The sequence below is a fragment of the Haliotis rufescens genome, unplaced genomic scaffold, assembly GCF_023055435.1.
Source record: "Haliotis rufescens isolate VD_foot unplaced genomic scaffold, xgHalRufe1.0.p SCAF_17, whole genome shotgun sequence".
In the NCBI taxonomy this organism is placed as follows: Eukaryota; Metazoa; Mollusca; class Gastropoda; order Lepetellida; family Haliotidae; genus Haliotis; species Haliotis rufescens.
This window is the reverse complement of record NW_025963857.1, coordinates 22,453,750-22,471,814: the sequence shown is the minus strand read 5'-3', so window position 1 is coordinate 22,471,814 and position 18,065 is coordinate 22,453,750. Positions and strand designations below refer to the sequence as shown.

The 18,065-nt window shown below is 40.1% G+C and overlaps 1 protein-coding gene across 1 annotated transcript in view; it reads right to left on the bottom strand.

Annotated features, from left to right (window-relative positions):
- LOC124134018 (sodium-dependent proline transporter-like) overlaps positions 1 to 17,789 on the bottom strand; it is a 34,804-nt gene extending 17,015 nt beyond the window's left edge. The window contains exon 1 of the mRNA XM_046498633.2: positions 17,695 to 17,789. The gene's annotated coding sequence lies outside the window, so the exon portion shown is untranslated. The remainder of the gene's footprint in view (positions 1 to 17,694) is intronic.
- Between the last annotated feature and the right edge of the window lie 276 nt (positions 17,790 to 18,065).

The window sequence follows — 18,065 nt, the reverse complement described above, 5'->3', positions numbered from 1 at the left end:
ACCACGTTGTCCGACTCCCCATTGTTCTCGGTGCCTTAGGTTTGGTACCTCCCAATCTGTTGACTGACATTGGGAGAGTACCCGGGTTTGCTACAAGGAATACAGACCCGTGAAGATCCGGGGTAGAATATGTCTTCAGCAACCCATGCTTGCCGTAAAAGGCGACTATGCTGGTCGTAAAAGGCGACTAACGGGATTGGGTGGTCAGGCTCGCTGACTTATATAATTAGTTGTGGCATGTCATCGTATCCCAATTTCACACTGCTGTACTTATTAGCGTGTCAACATCAGATTCATTAGGCCATTTTAGGAATTGTATGACCCTTGTGGATATTCTGTTCTGAGATATTTAACATAACAAAAACTGTACGAGTTGATGGTAGTTAGTTTACACTATCTGGGTTGTTAGTTTTCTATATAAGCTAACTGTCGTGGTAGTTGTAACTTACAAAATTGCCGATTAGCCACAAATGACGCCATTTTAAGGATATTTAGCCTTCTAGGAATAATAGAAGCCATTTTTCATTGCTGTTACTGATTACAGTGAATTCTTATCTCAAGCAGAGACAGGCAATATTCAGACATACGTATTTAGACATGATTCACCGATTAAATCATGTTCCTTTTTACGTGGGTGCAGAGAGTTAATAGGCCCCTTGTTAAATTACACACATGATTCATCAATTGCATCGATATCCATGGCTCTTTAAGAAAGAAAGAAATGTCAAAATTGTTCTAAAGACGCATTTATTTGATTGTTTGTTGTTTGTTGTTTAACGCCGCACTCAGCAATATCCCAACTATAGTAGATTACACGTAAAACCATTAGAAAGGAACAGTCACATATTTCGTTGTCTACATTTCACCACTTTCAACAAAGAGTCGTATGACGTTCTTTGAAATCTTGCATTGTAAAGTTGTGAAATGCATACACCAAAGGCTAGTGATGCTGAAATATTGCTAGACATAAAGGATGGTAGACTATTGGAAATTTGAAGTCATCCCGCTTACATCTAGTCTAGTGGAGAGTTTTTTGTCACCCTGATTCTTTATGCCTAGATCGAAATATGAAACAGATTGGGTGGTTAGTTATAGTACTTTTTTTGTCACGTATACCAAGTTTACCATATACGTCATGAAATATATGTATATTGCTGTAACTATATATGACTAACCGTAACGATGGACACAATATCATCTTACCTCATTCAATTTCATCGACATGCTCGACTACAAATATTCATAAACACTGAAAAGTCTCACAACAAAATAAATGAAAGTATCGAAACGCGAACAATGGACACTATTGAAGAAATAGTATATTTCACACATTGTTTTCTCACCGAATTGTGAACTCAATTTGTGATTTAAATGGCCTTTGTCTCTTTTCCATTGTGGAAAGAGGAATATATACTCATCGCCAAAAGAAACGCGAACCATAGAAACATATAGAGAAGTATGTACGATAAGAAGAGATGTTTCCAATGTGTACCAATTAATGACAAAACTAACAATAAGTCAATTGTTACCACAGGGTCTTATTTTTATCACGATATGCTGCACGTGATTTCCAAACTTTACACGCTAATCCAGCGCGAGATAAATGGTGCATTTCGATTCACGTGTCTATGGCGTCACATGTGATGCGTTCATGAGCGTCGGATCACTCAATATACCGATATCGCTTGAATATGAGTAATTCTTCATATATAAACCAACATGTATGGTGTTCCCGTTTCTTTTGTTGGTGAGTATATTTCAATCATTTAATCCAACTCATACGAAGGAAAGTACAGTGTACAAATAGTCAAGGTTTACTTGTGGATTAACTTGTGGCCTAAGAGTGAAAAAAGGTGAAGAAAAGAGGTGAAGTGTGGGTGCAAGAGAGAGAGAGAAAGAGAGGTGAAGTGTGGGTGCAAGAGAGAGAGAAAAAACAGAGAAAGGGGGTGTAGTGTGGGTGCAAGAGAGAGAGAAAGGGAGGTGAAGTGTGAGTGCAAGAGAGAGAGAGGGGGAGAGAGAGAAACAGAGAGAGAAAGGGGGTGTAGTGTGTGTACGAGAGAGAGAGAAACAGAGAGAAAGAGGGAGGTGTAGTGTGGGTGCAAGAGAGAGAGAGTGAAACAGAGAGAAAGGGAGGTGTAGTGTGGGTGCAAGAGAGAGAGAGTGAAACAGAGAGAAAGGGAGGTGTAGTGTGGGTGCAAGAGTGAGAAACATAGAGAGAAAGGGAGGTATAGTGTGGGTGCAAGAGAGAGAGAAACAGAGAGAGAAAGGGGGTGTAGTGTGGGTGCGAGAGAGAGAGAGAGGGGGGTGTAGTGTGGGTGCGAGAGAGAGAGAGAGAGAGGTGTAGTGTGGGTGCGAGAGAGACACACAGAGAGAGAGACAGATGGGTGAATGAAGTGTTTGTCCACATGGACAATATGAACGGACAAGAAAAATAGAATGAAAGAAAATAAGTGAAGCAGAGAAGAAGTAAAAGCATTATTTGTGAGGAGTGAACATAACGATCAGAGCAAGACAGAGCTACCGCTGTCATATTCACCAATGTCTATGCTCATTTTTCCATTGTACCTATTTATGTATTGGTATATTTGTAACGTTGTATCATCCTTGTCTGTACTGATAGCAATGCATCTATGTTATCGTTGTATTCATTGCATGTATGTAATTCATATTGTCGTTATTGGCAATATTCCTGTGTAGAAATTGTATCCATTTCCACCGTAGTGATTGTAGGAATGGAAAAAAAAGTGGTCCACATACAATATGTTGTACATGTATCTGCATACGATCAAATGCAATATAGGGCAATATGGTGATAGGTTTAGGAATGTAGTTCTTCGTCGTCTCATTGGACATTGCCCAACTGAAGACAGGAGTGAGTGAGTGAGTGAGTGAGTGAGTGAGTGAGTGAGTGAGTGAGTGAGTGAGTGAGTGAGTGAGTGAGTGAGTGAGGATGCAGTTATAACAATATATGAGTGAGTGAGTTGGGTTTAACGCCGCTTTAGTATTCCAGTTATATCGCGGCGTGTCAGCTTAATGTGGGAGGAAAGCCCGAAGTGATGCAGGTCTTAGACGTTTACCACTTTGGTGAAACGCACGAGCACGGGTATGGTGCTGACAAACCTAGAAGCATCATCGGGGCGAACCAGGATTCCAACCCACAATCATAGGTTTTTCTGGCGTGCCCAAGAGACGCAACTCTGCACAGCGAATCGCGGCGCCTTAGACGACTGGGTCACCCGTGCCCCCGACAATATTAAAAGCCTGGTCTTATTAATACAATATGACACACTTTCTAGGACCCAAGCATCTATGGCTGCACTGTCAGATTCTTAACTTTGTGAATGAGATACGTTTGACGTTTAGATTTTGGGGTTCATTTTCGGAACATTAGTTAAAAAGAAACGCACAGGTAGTATGTAGTTTATTGAACCTGACTACACAAAAGATCCGGTATATACATCGGACATATGTTACTGGAAAATGATGGTGGCCTGATATTCGACAAACGGTGCGTCAAAACGCAGCCATTGCCTATTTGCAATGTCTTAAACGGCATTGTTTTCACACTTGTTCAAAACTGTGATGGAGCAAAACAGTAAAGCAAAATGCAGGTGCAAGTTATGGCATTCGTAACTCGTGGTAGTGGCTATGAAAGGGCAAGCATAAGCCAATAATTTGTCATGCAATTGTCAACATTTTTAAAGTTCGAAAATGCCGAGACTCAGCGCTGCCGATCGGAACATCACCATAGGACGTATCCAAAGAGGGGAATCGCAGTCTTCTGTTGTACGCCACTTCAACGTCCACCACAGCACCATTTGCCGCCTCTGTGACCGATATACACAGTTCAATTCCACTGCAGAACGTCCGAGAACCGACCGACCAAGAGTTTTCACCCCTGCACAGGATAGCTACATACGACTGTTCCATCTACGTCATCGCAATGGTTTGAGGAGGATATCGGACCAGACTGTCAGGAACCATCTTCGCGAGGCTGAGATCCGACCCAGAAGACCAGTTATCGTCCCTGTTTTCAACTGACCCATCGACAGCGACGCTTGCTTTGGTGCCATCCCTTACAGCCTTGGAATTTGAGAAACTGGAGACGAGTGTGGTTTAGCGATGAATCATGATTTCTTCTTCACCGGCGAGATGGAAGACAGCGTGTTTATCTTCGTCGAAATGAGTGTTTTGCCCAACATTGTGTACGTGATTTCGACAATTTCGGTTGCGGTAGTGTCATGGTATGGGGGCCATATCCTTCACCACGAGATCTGACTTGGTTGTGGTTCTGGGAAATTTGACAGCATATCGCTACATGAATCAAATTCTTCAAACTCGCCTTCTTCCAATCATTGAGCGCCAGAGGGAGCTGTTTCAACAGGACAACGCTCAACACTCGTGTCACGGTAGACTATCCCCATAATACAAACATCAACTCCTGCCCTGGCCGTCGAGATCTCCAGATCTCAACCCAATCGAACACCTCTAGGATGAACTCGATCGACGTGTACGTCAATGTCAGAAAACGCCGCAGACACTCACACAACTTGCGTTACAAGCAGAATGGCGCAGAATTCCGCAGGACAGAATTCATACACTTATCCAGTCAGTGCCGAGGAGATGCAGAGCCGTGATTGCTGCCCGGGGCGGTCACACGAGATACTGGGTTCAGCGTCACCTTGTTGCCTTATTATGTGACATGACAATGAACAGTTTTCAATGCCTTTGTACAACGACAACATGTGACTATCGAGCTCCGAAATTTCATATTTGTACCTATGATATTAAATTAAATATATCGACTTTAATAGGTACAATAAAATTACTAAATATCTACCTGAGCGTTTCTTTTTTTGGAAAGTGTATGTTATTTCCTCAGTTTCTTTAGTCAATATTTCAAGGACGTTTAAAAATTTTGTGTATGCAATGGAAGATAAGAATAAAAGGTTATACTTCTGTCGTGAGTTATGCAAGACGATTTACACATGACATTGAGCCCACTAACATGCTACATGAACTTAAATCATATATTCTAAAATCTTAAATTTCTATATTCATTGCATCGGACATCAAGTCCTGTGTTGGAAACGGACAACGCACTGTGGAGCATAGTCCCGCCCGGTAAACAATAAGAGCATACAAAGTGAGAAGACCCAGAACAGTAACCAGCATATACATGTTTGAAGTACATCGTAAATAAAGTGACAAAACCCTTTCCATATCCAATAGAAATATCGGCATAAAGCAGAGTCGATAGTACGATTCCGACTATATCATAATATGTATATAATTTCTATATCCTAAGAAACGTTACACAGTACATCACAACATCAGGACTCACCTGCTCGTCCACTGATGTGCGTCTGCCAGGAATAAGTGACTGAATGCGAACCAGACCCAAGTTATATTAGTGGAGTAATGCATGAAATGAATGCACAGACATATTATATATACCTAGGAGCATCAGTGAACAGGTGTTCATGGCTTTGTAATTTATGAGGAAAATGACAATACTCACTTTTGTGTTAACGCAACGAGGGAATGTATGTGTCCCGGGCCATTAATAACAGAGCAACCTGTGCTCAGGAATACTGATTATTATTTTTTTTACAGTGTCAGAAATAGTGATACGCATACCCATAATGGTGACAGTGTCAGAGTTACTTAAATGAATATCCCTGATGGTCACGGTGTCAGAGTTAATAGGAATACTCCTAGTGGTGACAGTTATAACAGAGTAACATGTGTGCGCAGGAATACTCCTTTTTTGTTAGTGTCAGAAATAGTGATAGGCATACCCATATTGGTGACAGTGTCAGCGTTACCAGTAGGATTATCCCTGATGGTCATAGTGTCATAGATACTAATAGGAACATACCTATCTGGAATAATAAACCACCAGACCACGGAGGCGGTCACCGGCATACTGGGATGACATAAGTTTGAGGATAAAACTTGGTTAACCAACTTCATTTCAAATTACAATTAGACCCAGAACCTGAATACACAAAAGATCCGGTATATACATTGGATATATGTTATTGGAAAATGTTGGTGGCCTGATATTCGACAAACGGTGCCGGCGTCAAAACGCAGCCATTGTCGATTTGCAATGTCTTAAACGGCATTGTTTTCACGCTTGTTCAAAATGTCATGGAGCAAACCAGTAAAGCAAAATGTAGGTGCAAGTTATGGCATTCGTAACTCGTGGTAGTGGCTATGAATGGGCAAGCAGAAAACACTAGACCACGGAGGCGGTCACCGGCATACTGGATTGACAAAAGTTTGAGGATAAAACTTGGTTAACCAACCTAATTTCAAATTACAGATAGACCCAGACCAGACTCTGCTTGAGTGACTTCAAGTGAAGAAACCCTTCTCCGACGATGCTGACACCAGCTCTTCTTCACTCATGCTCAAAACACTGGGTACCTTGTAGCCATGCATTGTTAAGCAGCTGGGTGTCTATGAAGCTGTCATCAACGGTGGGAAATGTGTTCTCCAGACTGAAATTCATTGTTACAGACCACAGAAACAGACTAAGTAAAGAACTCCAAGAGCTTCTTGATGATGAGCATGAACACATCTTCTACTGCTGACCTAGCCGTGGACACATTTGTGTCTAAATTCTTGTCCAGGAAGAACAGAAGAATATAAGAATGAACTGCGCTTGTCGGTTGACAGGACGGCGTGGTCTGCGTCTATCACGTCTATCATGATGTCCCACGGGTGTTTATTTGAGTGCATGTCTGGAGAGCGTTCTGGCCACGACAACAAGTTGATGTTGTTAACAGCAAAGAAGCCCCGAACGATTCGGCCCGTGTTGGGTCTGGCGTTGTCGTGTTGGAACAGAACACCATTTATACATTAATAAATAATAAATACAGTTTAAAGCCACAAACATTTGGACGTTACGTTCGAATCAACCAGCAAGTAGTCTTGTCATATAAATAATATAGTTGAAACAACCTCAGAAATGATATACTCATTAAGAACACTGAAGTTATTATAAACCGATACACTCTCAATAAAATGTATTACGATTTTCTTTAGGAACCATTTTCAATGTGAGCTTCAGGATAGATGTACAAAAGATCAGAGACTAGAGCGATTGCAATTGGAAGCAGCCACAATCATTACAGGGCTACCGAAAATACACACATGCTATTTGGGAACAGGTTGGGAACCTTTGCAAGAACGTAGCAGGAAACGAAAACTATTCTTGTATATAAAATATATCACAACTTAGCCCCGTTTTACTTAAAAGATATTTCACCCATTTGGTAATTTCCAAAAATAGATATACCCTCAGAAATTCGGAAAATATCACAATTCCCCTCACGAGAGTAAAACCTTTACATAATTCTTTTTCCCCATCTACTATCAAGCTGTGGAATGTTATACGATTAAATGAAAGCTCTTGTAGTTCAATTCAACATTTTAAGACACTTAGAAACCAAACGTATCCTTTGGCCCCATCGTACTTCTCGTTTGGACATAGAAAAACATAATATCATGCATACTAAGCTTTGACATTGTTATGATTTACGTAGACTAGCATTTAAAGACACAGCAGAATGTTTAAGTGGTGGTAAATTTGAAAATGCATGTAATTGTTTCCTTGAATGTGACTTGTTAAATGAAAAAAGAGACACTTTACTCAGAAATATAAGAGGTATAGCTAAAAATACACCAACTGGTCTCAATTTGATATTCAATGGAAACTGGGATTTAACAGAACCAGATAACATAATAATTTCAAATATGTACGGAGTTATATTGGTATACAAAGACATTTATGTGAACTTTATTGTTCTCACTGTTCACTTATGTTCCCTATTCATTTTCTTTTTACCTTCTGTTCTGTTCATGTTTAGTACAAGCTTTAAATCAATTGTGTAAGTATCTGGGAGAAGATGTCCTAAGTTGGAGAACTTTTACCTAATCCAATTCCCTTTTTGTGAAGAAAATTTGTTTGAACCAGACAAAACACCATCGGGTAGTAAATGTGAAAATGCATAATATTTTTTCCTTGAATGTGACTTGTTAAATGAAGAAAGATACTTTATTTAGAAATATAAGCAGTATATACGCCAACTGATCTCAATTTCATATTCAGTGGAAATGGAAATTACCAGAACAAGACAACATAAACAATTCTAATTATTACAGAGTTCCATTACGTATCACAAAGGGGGTTATGAAAACTATGTTGTTCTCACTGTTCATTTATCTTTCCTATTCTTTTCTTTCCTTCTGTTCATGTTTAGTGCAAGATGTAGTCAATTGTGTAAATATCAGGGAGAAGGTTTCCTAAGTTAGAGAACTTGTACCCAACCCCATTCACCTTTGTGAATAAAATATGTTTAAACCAAACAGAACAACATGGAGCTGATGTTTTATGGGAAAAGTTAACTTTTCCTGATTCTAACAAAAACAAGTTCCATGCACAGGTGTTACGTTCAGCATACAATTAAGCTTCGCATGAGCTATCTGTTTCCAATTGTTTGTGGTCGACCTTGTCTTTATGGGGGTTTTCTGGGAATTCTGTTGTCAAATGGGTAAAGTTTCTTTTGGAAGTCAGTTTAACTTCTGACCGCCTCCGTGGTCTAGTGGTAGAGCGTCCGCCTGGAGAGCGGAAGGTCCGGGATTCGATCCCCGGCCGCGTCATACCAAAAGACGTTAAAAAATGGTTCTTGTTGTTACCCTGTCTGACGCTCGGCATTAAGGGGCTGAACAAGGACTGGTCGGCTCGGAGTCAGTATACAGTGTCTGAGTGGGGTATTCATGTTAAACTGCGGCATGGTATCTCAATGAGCTAGCACTAGAAATCGGCATCAGTCCAGACTAGAAGAAGCAGCCACACAAACACACACGCGTATATGCACGTCGCTATATAAGTGCAATAATCTTGGACGCGACGTTAAACCCCATTTCACCTCACCTCCTTTATGTCATTTTTCCTGATACACTGGTATCCTGGTACACTACCATATCAGTACGTAGCATACAATTAAAATTAGCATCCCTGGTTGGATCGGTTTGGGTGCCAGCCTAGACATCCTCAGAATAGACACCTTCATTTCGGAATGAGACAAGTAATCTGTTAACAACAACAGAATACAGTCGACTAGATTATGATATCACGCAGATCACTGTATAAGGTTTTAGGTTAGTGGCGTGTGCAAATGAGAAAGGGGAATCCCCAGTTACTGTGTTCAGGTCACATAACAATTGGAGGGTGGGGAAAAGCTAAAATTTAGTAATAAACAGAGTTTCCCCATTTGCAAGCAATATCAGAAACCAATTATTATAACTGTATATGTTCTCTGGCAATAGATACCAATCGGTCACCGTCTACAAAGATAAGTTGTGACAGCCGGCAAGTTATTCAGTTTCTGGGAGCTTTGTTATCTTTTGTAAGGAGAAGTGAATATGAAAACGATTAACGAAGTCAATTAAAGGAAGTAAATTATCAAATTGTGTAAGGTTAAATAACCTCTTAGGATGCCGAAGGAATCTAAGCTCCCTTAACATGTGATCTTACAAACTAATAACATATCTATCATACGAAAACAAACTAAACTGAAAATGATAGGGAAAATAATAAGTATTTATTGAGGGTAGACCATGGCGTAGAGGGTGGAAGGGTAGTGAAAGTACAAAAGAAAACTGTATCGCTGCTATTGAAACATGTGCTTCGTGCCTGCACGACAGCTAAACTGAAAGTACATGTCCCGCTGGACCGTGGACACTGCTGGCCTGGTACCCAGCTGTTGTACATTACCGCCAAGGTGGAGACGTACTTCAGAAAATGCGTGATTTCATATAAAAAAAAACATGAACATGCCAAAAAGTCAATTTACAAATCAATAGCGTGTGTGTTCACCTCTGGTTGCGATGCAAGCAACACATATTCGTTTCATGGAATGGACCAGGCGTCGCACAAAGTCCTGTGGGATATCTGTCCATATCTGCTGGAGCATGTTTCGAAGTTCGAAGGGGAGCGAGCCGGCCAGGGGATTACATTCACGTTGTTTTGTTGAAGAGAATCCTGAACAAGTCGAGCAATATGTGGCTGGTCGTTGTCATGTTGAAAGGTAATGCCTGGGCCATGACGACGCAAAAACGGTAGAACAACAGGGCGGATGATCTCGTCGCAGTAGCGCTGTCCATTGAGATTTCCCTCTACCACTATCAAACGGGTCCTCTGTCTTGCTGTAATCCCATACCATAACGCTGCCGCCCCCGAACCGATCTTCTTCCATGACACAATGATTGACGTAACGTTCACCTCGACGTTGGTACACTCGAATCCGTCCATCGCTGTGGCTGAGGTGAAAACGAGACTCGTCAGTGAATAGAACTTGTCCCTACTGCATGGCCGTCTAGCGTAGACGCTGTTTGCACCACTGTAGACGTGCTTGGCAGTGGTTTCCTGTCAAAATGGGACGACTGGCGGGTCTTCTGGCGACAATCCCTGCACATCTGAGGCGGCGACGTACGGTTTGTGAAGATATTCGTCGAAGGCCAGGGATGCTTTTTGCAGTCACTGTTGCTGGCTAGAATCGATTGCGTAGGTGTGTTATTCGAATACAGTTGTCTTGTCGATTATTGGTTACGCATGGCCTGCCACTCCGAGGATGGTCTCTGACTGCATTCGCCAACGTTACCATAAACACCAAATGTGTCTTGCAACATCACGTTGACTCGATCCTTCTTCAAGCATACCAATGGCTCGCAGACGCTCATTTTCGGACGGGCGTGTCAATTCGTAATGTTAACGTTGAACAAGAGTTTGCCACTAACGTGGCTATATCCCCGGCCCCTGTTGCAGAATTTATGACATAATTAAATCTAAACAAACCCTAATCTGTTTTAACCGAGGTGGAACTTGTCATGGAAATTGTAAAAAAAAGAAGAGTTTGGAACCTAAGTCCATCTTGTTGCCATGGGAACGTAAAAAATATAAATTTCTAAAATTCCTAAATAGCAAAAGGCACCAGTTCAGCATGTACCTGACAGGCCTGCAAAGTTTGATGAAAAAATATTGAACGGTTTATGAGTTATGCTCCGGAAACGAACCCTACCCTCACAGAACCTAAGTCCATCTTGTTGCCATGGGAACGTAAAAAATATAAATTTCTAAAATTTCTTAATAGCAAAAGGCACCAGTTCAGCATGTACCTGACAGACCTGCAAAGTTTGATGCAAAAATATTGAACGGTTTATGAGTTATGCTCCAGAAACGAAACGTGACGGACGGACGGACGGACGGAGCACGTTTCTAACTTTGTTGGGCGGGGGATAATAATTGTGTAATTTTGTTGTTCTGAGTGGTTGTTGTCAGCACGATGCCAAACAATGCATATGGAATCCCGTTAACGCACATGTTTTTATACTCATTCTTGGGTAGTGAAATGCATGGGGCTTGCATAAAAGTCAACTTTTGCGTGGAATGCATGCTTTTCTGAAGCAGTTGCGTTTTTGTGACTTGATTCATTACATGTACAACAATATTGAAAACCAAACTTTACTTAATTGAAAAATACACTAAAATATTGGTGTCACAAAAACTGTTGTTTTTGATTGTATATACAAAATACACAACGCTCATTGTTTAAATTAGAAAAACGCAGGTACTTGTGTGTATGCATCAGATGAACCGAGAACTTTAATTGGAATGCACCTAGAAATCAAGCACAATCAGTGTATTCAGGCACCACTGCGAACTGCGTAACTGATACAAATGGGTTATTTAATTAACGGACTTTTTTCAGAAACAATCATTTGTGTGTCATAATTGTACATATTAACAAATGTTAATATTTGTTGATGAATTCCTTATTGATTAATATAAAATAATAAAATACTTTTTTTTCAGAAATGGCCACATGAGGCTTGATACTGTTAATAGATTTAACTGGCTACACTATTCTAAATATAACATAAGAACACACACGAAAAGGCTTAATATATCTCCACGTTAGGCGGAGTACATATCAGTATCTTCGCATCCGATATAGGGGGAGTGAGTGAGTGAGTATGGTTTTACGCCGCTTTTAGCACTATTATAGCAATATTACGGCGGGGGACACCAGGAATGGGCTTCACACATTGTACCCATGTCGGGAATCGAACCCGCGTCTTCGGCGTGACGAGCGAACGCTTTAACCACCATGCTACCCGACCGCCCCCGATATAGGGGGAAGCAACCCACGACAGGATACCTAAGTGTACCACAATCGAACTACTTTTACGCCACTATCCCGCCACACACATAGTCTGTTTCCTGCTGAGAAATACCTTTTCATATGTATAATTATAGGATTTCTGTTACTAGTGTATGTCGTCTAGAAATTGGATTACTTCAGAAGTGGACTGTAAACTGCTAAAGGATGATGATACCAGTGTATGACACTTCTAGAATGACGAACGTAATTATAGCTCTGGCTCCAATACATCAAGCGCATGGGGCAGACACGCTTACAGTGGCGGGTACATGTGCAAATCAATAGCAAGAAAAACAATTACTGTACGCACCCCTTGCAATTAAAACAACTATCCGTAAAACTAAAGTAAACATTATTACAATATATCACACAAAAAGTAAACCTTTTACATCTAATGAATTGGAAATCCTCTCCAAATGTGTATGTTGTTGTTGCATTAAGTGTTTAAGAGGTCGCCTTCTGCCTAGGCAATTTCGGCTGACCTGTCCCTCTTTGGGACTCCTGTGTGTGAGTAGGGTACACATATCTATTGTGAGTTTGGTGTTCACATAATTTCTGTTTTTGTATTGTAAATGTATAACCCCCAACATCCTTTTTATAAGAGACCTCAATGCACATCACCCGCTCTGGGGCACACAAAAAATACACTGATTAATATGTTAATCGTATAATAGATAGGCTTGACAGCAAGAACCTAATCTGTTTACATGATAACCAACTCTACCCCCCGGCATCAACACCCAAACCCAACAGCAGTGTACCCTTGATTTATAACAACTAATTTATCACAAAAACTTAGCAGGGATGTTCATAATGACTCCCTGGGGAAGTGACCACTGCCCAATACTTACATTTAATTTACCTAGCAATCGCCAACAACCTTCAGACAAACTCCAGACAGTGACAATCTCAGAATGATGGACTATATTGATCATGTGTCTCATCTACTTGGTGATTGGGGAGAAACATTTATCCTGAACAAACGTATCAACATATAAATACGTGGAAGTAGGAAACAACTCATTGTCCATACGAACAAGTATACCATGGCAAATAATGGTGTGAATAAACCAGTATTACTACCATCCTTTTGGGGGTTCCGTTTTTGGTAACCCCTTAAAGGGGCACTGATCTAACGCAATTCCCCGGGACTGGTTGTTGCCTTTGTTATTGTTTTTTCCGAATGAGTACCCGGATGTATAGCGGAAATCTAGACTAGTTCGCGACCTCTGCTGCGCCATTCGTAAGCGCATTAGTCACTTTTACGGGTAGTAATAAGGGCGTATGGTCACATTGATCAACAAATTGAAATACAGTTTTCGAGATAATAAGGAAATTTCGGTATCTTTGTGGGTAGTATCGGTAATGGTGATGAAGTTTTGATAAGTCACTTGCTTGGTAATTTTGCGATTTTCGCTTACACTATTTTCACTTGCATCACAAAGTAAATATTTCACCTGAGCATTGCTTTTTTTTAAAGTGTGTATATGTTTTTTACTGTCAAATGTGTAACAAATTTATTAAACGTCTAAATATTCAGTTATTTTACAAAGTGACTGAAAAACATTTCCATCTGTATTATTATGATAACGAATTCCAAACATTTTGATGTTTAATGTCATCACGAAGAGACTGAAAATGTTACGTTGAAAAGTACATTTCTATGTTGTTTGGCTTCTAATCCTACATAATAATCTGTTGTGATGTTTGTAGGCCCTTTTGATCGTCTTAATCAATCTGGACAGATTTTTTAGTCAAAATGACTGGAATATTTACACATTTTATAAATTGCCTGAGAGAATCACATTTTACAAATTGACGGTAATATATACACGCTTACAAAAGAAAAGACCTGTGAAAACAACGTCTATCGCGCATTGAAGAATTTCCAAACCAAGACGTAGAGAAACAAGAACGAATCGGTTCAAATGAAGGAAAACAAAATGCAAATATCATAATTACAACCTACCAAATTTATGTGTATAAAGTTTAGGCAGCTTCCTTGTTCGAGGAATGTATCCGTAAATATCCACACAAAGGAATAATATCCCACTCGTCTGCAGCTGTACAACGAAACGTATTCGATGTCACGTGTCTCTGTAACAATCAAATATTTTAAAATATATATATCGTTTTGGGATATAATAACCCGTGTTCGTTTCTGAACTGATCACTTGGATTGTTTCAGGTGTTTCACATAGGTGTCAAGTCTCAAGGGTCGGCTGAGAAAGCCCACGTGACAACTATTTTCATAACGTCCACGGTTCCTAAAAAATCCATTGAGTGATTGATAACAATGATCAACCAATCAACGTATTATCAGTTAACCCTTTGACCAAAGTATGTTGTTTTTACATCGGCACTTCACGCCATGATATGAGTGTATTCCCTTTGTTTTAGTAAACCTAGACATGTAAACACTCACTCTTGACATATCCACTGTGCAAGATAACAGTGATTAATCAATCAACGTATTTTCTGTTAATCCTTTGATGACTAGGAACGATCCGTTGATTTACAAAAAAAGTAAATCAACTGATCATTCATCTCTTGCTGGGCTGCCACGTGCATATTAGATAACACACATTTCACCTCACTTCAAACCTGGATTTAGATTGAATAATTACCCCAGACACAATAAATGCCAAATGGGAACTTTTCTCAGTTAATCTAAGTGGTGCTACCACTAACTGTACCTGTAATAAATTCATTAACTGAGCATCAAGTGAATGACGACAAATACACAAGTGTAGGGTTATACGAGAAAACGTGGATGACAACAAGGGAGGAGTAATCGTATTATCGACGCAAGCCGAAATCCGAAAATGCTTTCACTGCATGGATACTTTTTATTAGAATTAAACTATAACCATCTGGGGTATTTCTAAATGACGACATCCGATGAGCTCCGCCGTTCTTTTTGTCTGTTTGTTTAGGCTGAAGAAATTAATTAACATGCGCCCTTTGTCGAAATCGTTATGGATCACAGTTAACCAATCAGTGTTTATGCAAAAATGCGTAAAGCAAATATTGCCTCCAGCCTCCAAGTTTATTAAACTGTCCTTGCAGACGGTAGCCCAGTCTCTGGTCACGCTCAGTTGCGTTGCGTATCATCCGGGTACTCACTGGGGGAAAAACAATAACAAAGGCAACAACCAGTCCCGGGGATTGCGTTAGATCAGTGCCCCTTCGCATTCAGGAGTGGGCTCTTCCGTACCCACATCACCTAATTTGATAAACCCAGTCTGGCATAGCAGACTCTGAACACCTAGGTACATATGTACCTTGCTTATGGGTACAAAATAGATGAAGGTGGTGGACATCGTCTAAACGCATCATAAACTGAAAACTGAATTCTCGAGACATTCGACAGTGAATCAGACTGAAGCATTATCCACAACGATATATTAATCGGTAACGAATAATACACACAGAATATCTGCTACTATGACAAGATTTTGCTTGACTGCGTGGACTTTGCAATTGCAAGGGATTCACATTATCAAATAGTAAATCTAAAATATCTATTTTCCCGTGCGAGCGGGCATTTCATCCTAAACGACATGAAAGAAATCGGTCTGTATTAGAAGTTTTAAAGCATATCTGAATAACTAATTGCTTGTTTTTTTATTTAATGTGATGCTTTCATCAACAAAGATTATTGAAGGCTCTGGTCATCTGATCAGGAGGTTAAAATAAATGATTGTCCCCATGTGTGACACGTAATCCTATCATAATCGATGTAACTATCACCAACCAGTGTTTTAAGCCAACTCATTGCTGAGTATTTGTTTAATATTCGCTAGCGCTGTGCACACTCGTCAGAAGATAAAGGGATGACGTAACTCCTGCTGGGGGTATCGTGCAGGAAGCTGAGATACCGACAGTCCCCTGGTGTAGAACATTATGCTGCCTAGAATATGCCCAGACATGTGCTCCGATGGTTGTATTGAGGATGAGCTTCATATTTTACTGAACCATCCTCTGTACTCAGACCTACGTTTTAACTTAGACTGTTCAGCAATATATTTTAATGACGAATATGGTGTTTTATCTGATGTGCACAAGTTCTGTTTTTTTCATGCCCAGCAGGTAAATACTGCCAAAACCCTTTATATATTTTTAACTCGACGGGAGCATTGTAGTACTAAGCTGAGACGTAAGGTTAGTCAGTTAAATTATGATTTACGTAAACAGGGAATTAAGGGCACAGCAGAATGTTTGTGATGTAGTAAATGTGAAAATGTATATATTTTTTTCTTTGAATGTGACTTGTTAAATGGTGAAAGAGACACTTTATATAGAAATATAAGCAACATAGCCGAAAATACACCAACAGATCTCAATTTGATATTCAATGGAAATGGGGATTTACCAGAACAAGACAATATACACAATTCCAATTGGTACAGAGTTATATGCGTATTACAAAGAGAATTATGTAAACTATATTGTTGTCATTTTTCATTTATCTTTCCTAATCTTTCCTTTCCTTCGGTTGTGTTCATGTTTAGTACCAGATGTAAATCAACTGTGTAAATATCAGGGAGAAGGTGTCCTAAGTTAGGGACCTTGTACCCTATCCCATTCACTTTTTGTGATATGCTTGTCGTAATAGGCAACTAACGGGATCGGGTGGTCAGGCCCGCTGACTTGGTTGATGCATGTCATCGTATTCCAATTGCGTGGATCGATGCTCATGATGTCAATCACTGGAATGTCTGGTCAAGACTCCATTATTCACAGACCGCCGTCATATAGCTGGAATATTGCTGAGTGCTGCGTTAAACATCAAACAAACAAACACTTTTCTGTGAATAAAATAATGGGGTTGCTGTTTTGTGAAAGGTAGGACGACAGCACGAAGGATTGCATCTATGTATCGTTGGACGGTTAGGTTTCCATCAACTGCCACTGTTTGTCGGCTGACCATATGACCTGACGCATTTCTCTACTGATGACATCACTGTGTGGTAGCGATTGCGGAGAAACAATCTTTGCACACTGTAGCCATTGAAGCTGGGGTCCCAGGCAGTGTATTGTGTAGTAAGTCAAAACTGTGAGTTCAGATTGTTTCATAACCTGAGCCTTATCACCATCTCATTAGTAATCTAATATGATCTCTGTTTTTAAGTAGTAGTTAGCACCTCCTCTCCCCAAAAATTAGATACAAACGTCGATCAAATGGATAGCGCGTATTTTTGTGTTTAAGTCACTTGGACATTGTTTAGCTTCATAAACTGTTCATAAGAAATATGTCAGACAGCTTTGACATCATTGATAACTTAATCGTATGAGATGATGTAAACATTAGGGGAAATGAGCTCAAGTAAGTACAGAAACAGAGGGTCTAAAATTGTCACAGTGTTAGGCCCGAAAGTCTATTTAGGATTTAAATTGCGATTAAGGAAGTAGAGGGTAGAGAGAGAACAAGATAACAAATCTTAACAAAACCTACCTGCCAAACAAGTGTTAGTTCGTTCGTATCCTTAATCCGTCACAAACTGTGATGAACGCAGAGCTCATGTGTGTCAGGTTGCCCTAACCTTGCCGTCGTATCTGTACACAAAACAAGTGCATAGTCTAAACTAGGCTATATATGCATTTCTTCAGCCGTTTCGATAATGCAGTGCGCTGTCAGAACATGCTGCGTAGGTCTGTACAGCACAATGTATTTTATTAGTAATTGGTCGAGCCTTCGTAAATCATATTTTTGCCATTCATTTCACATATGCCTCGGTAGAATTGAGGTAAGGGAAGGACTTCTGGTCAGTTAACAAGGTATTCAGATATCCAGAAACTCGTTTATCCGGACAACATTTTAGAAAA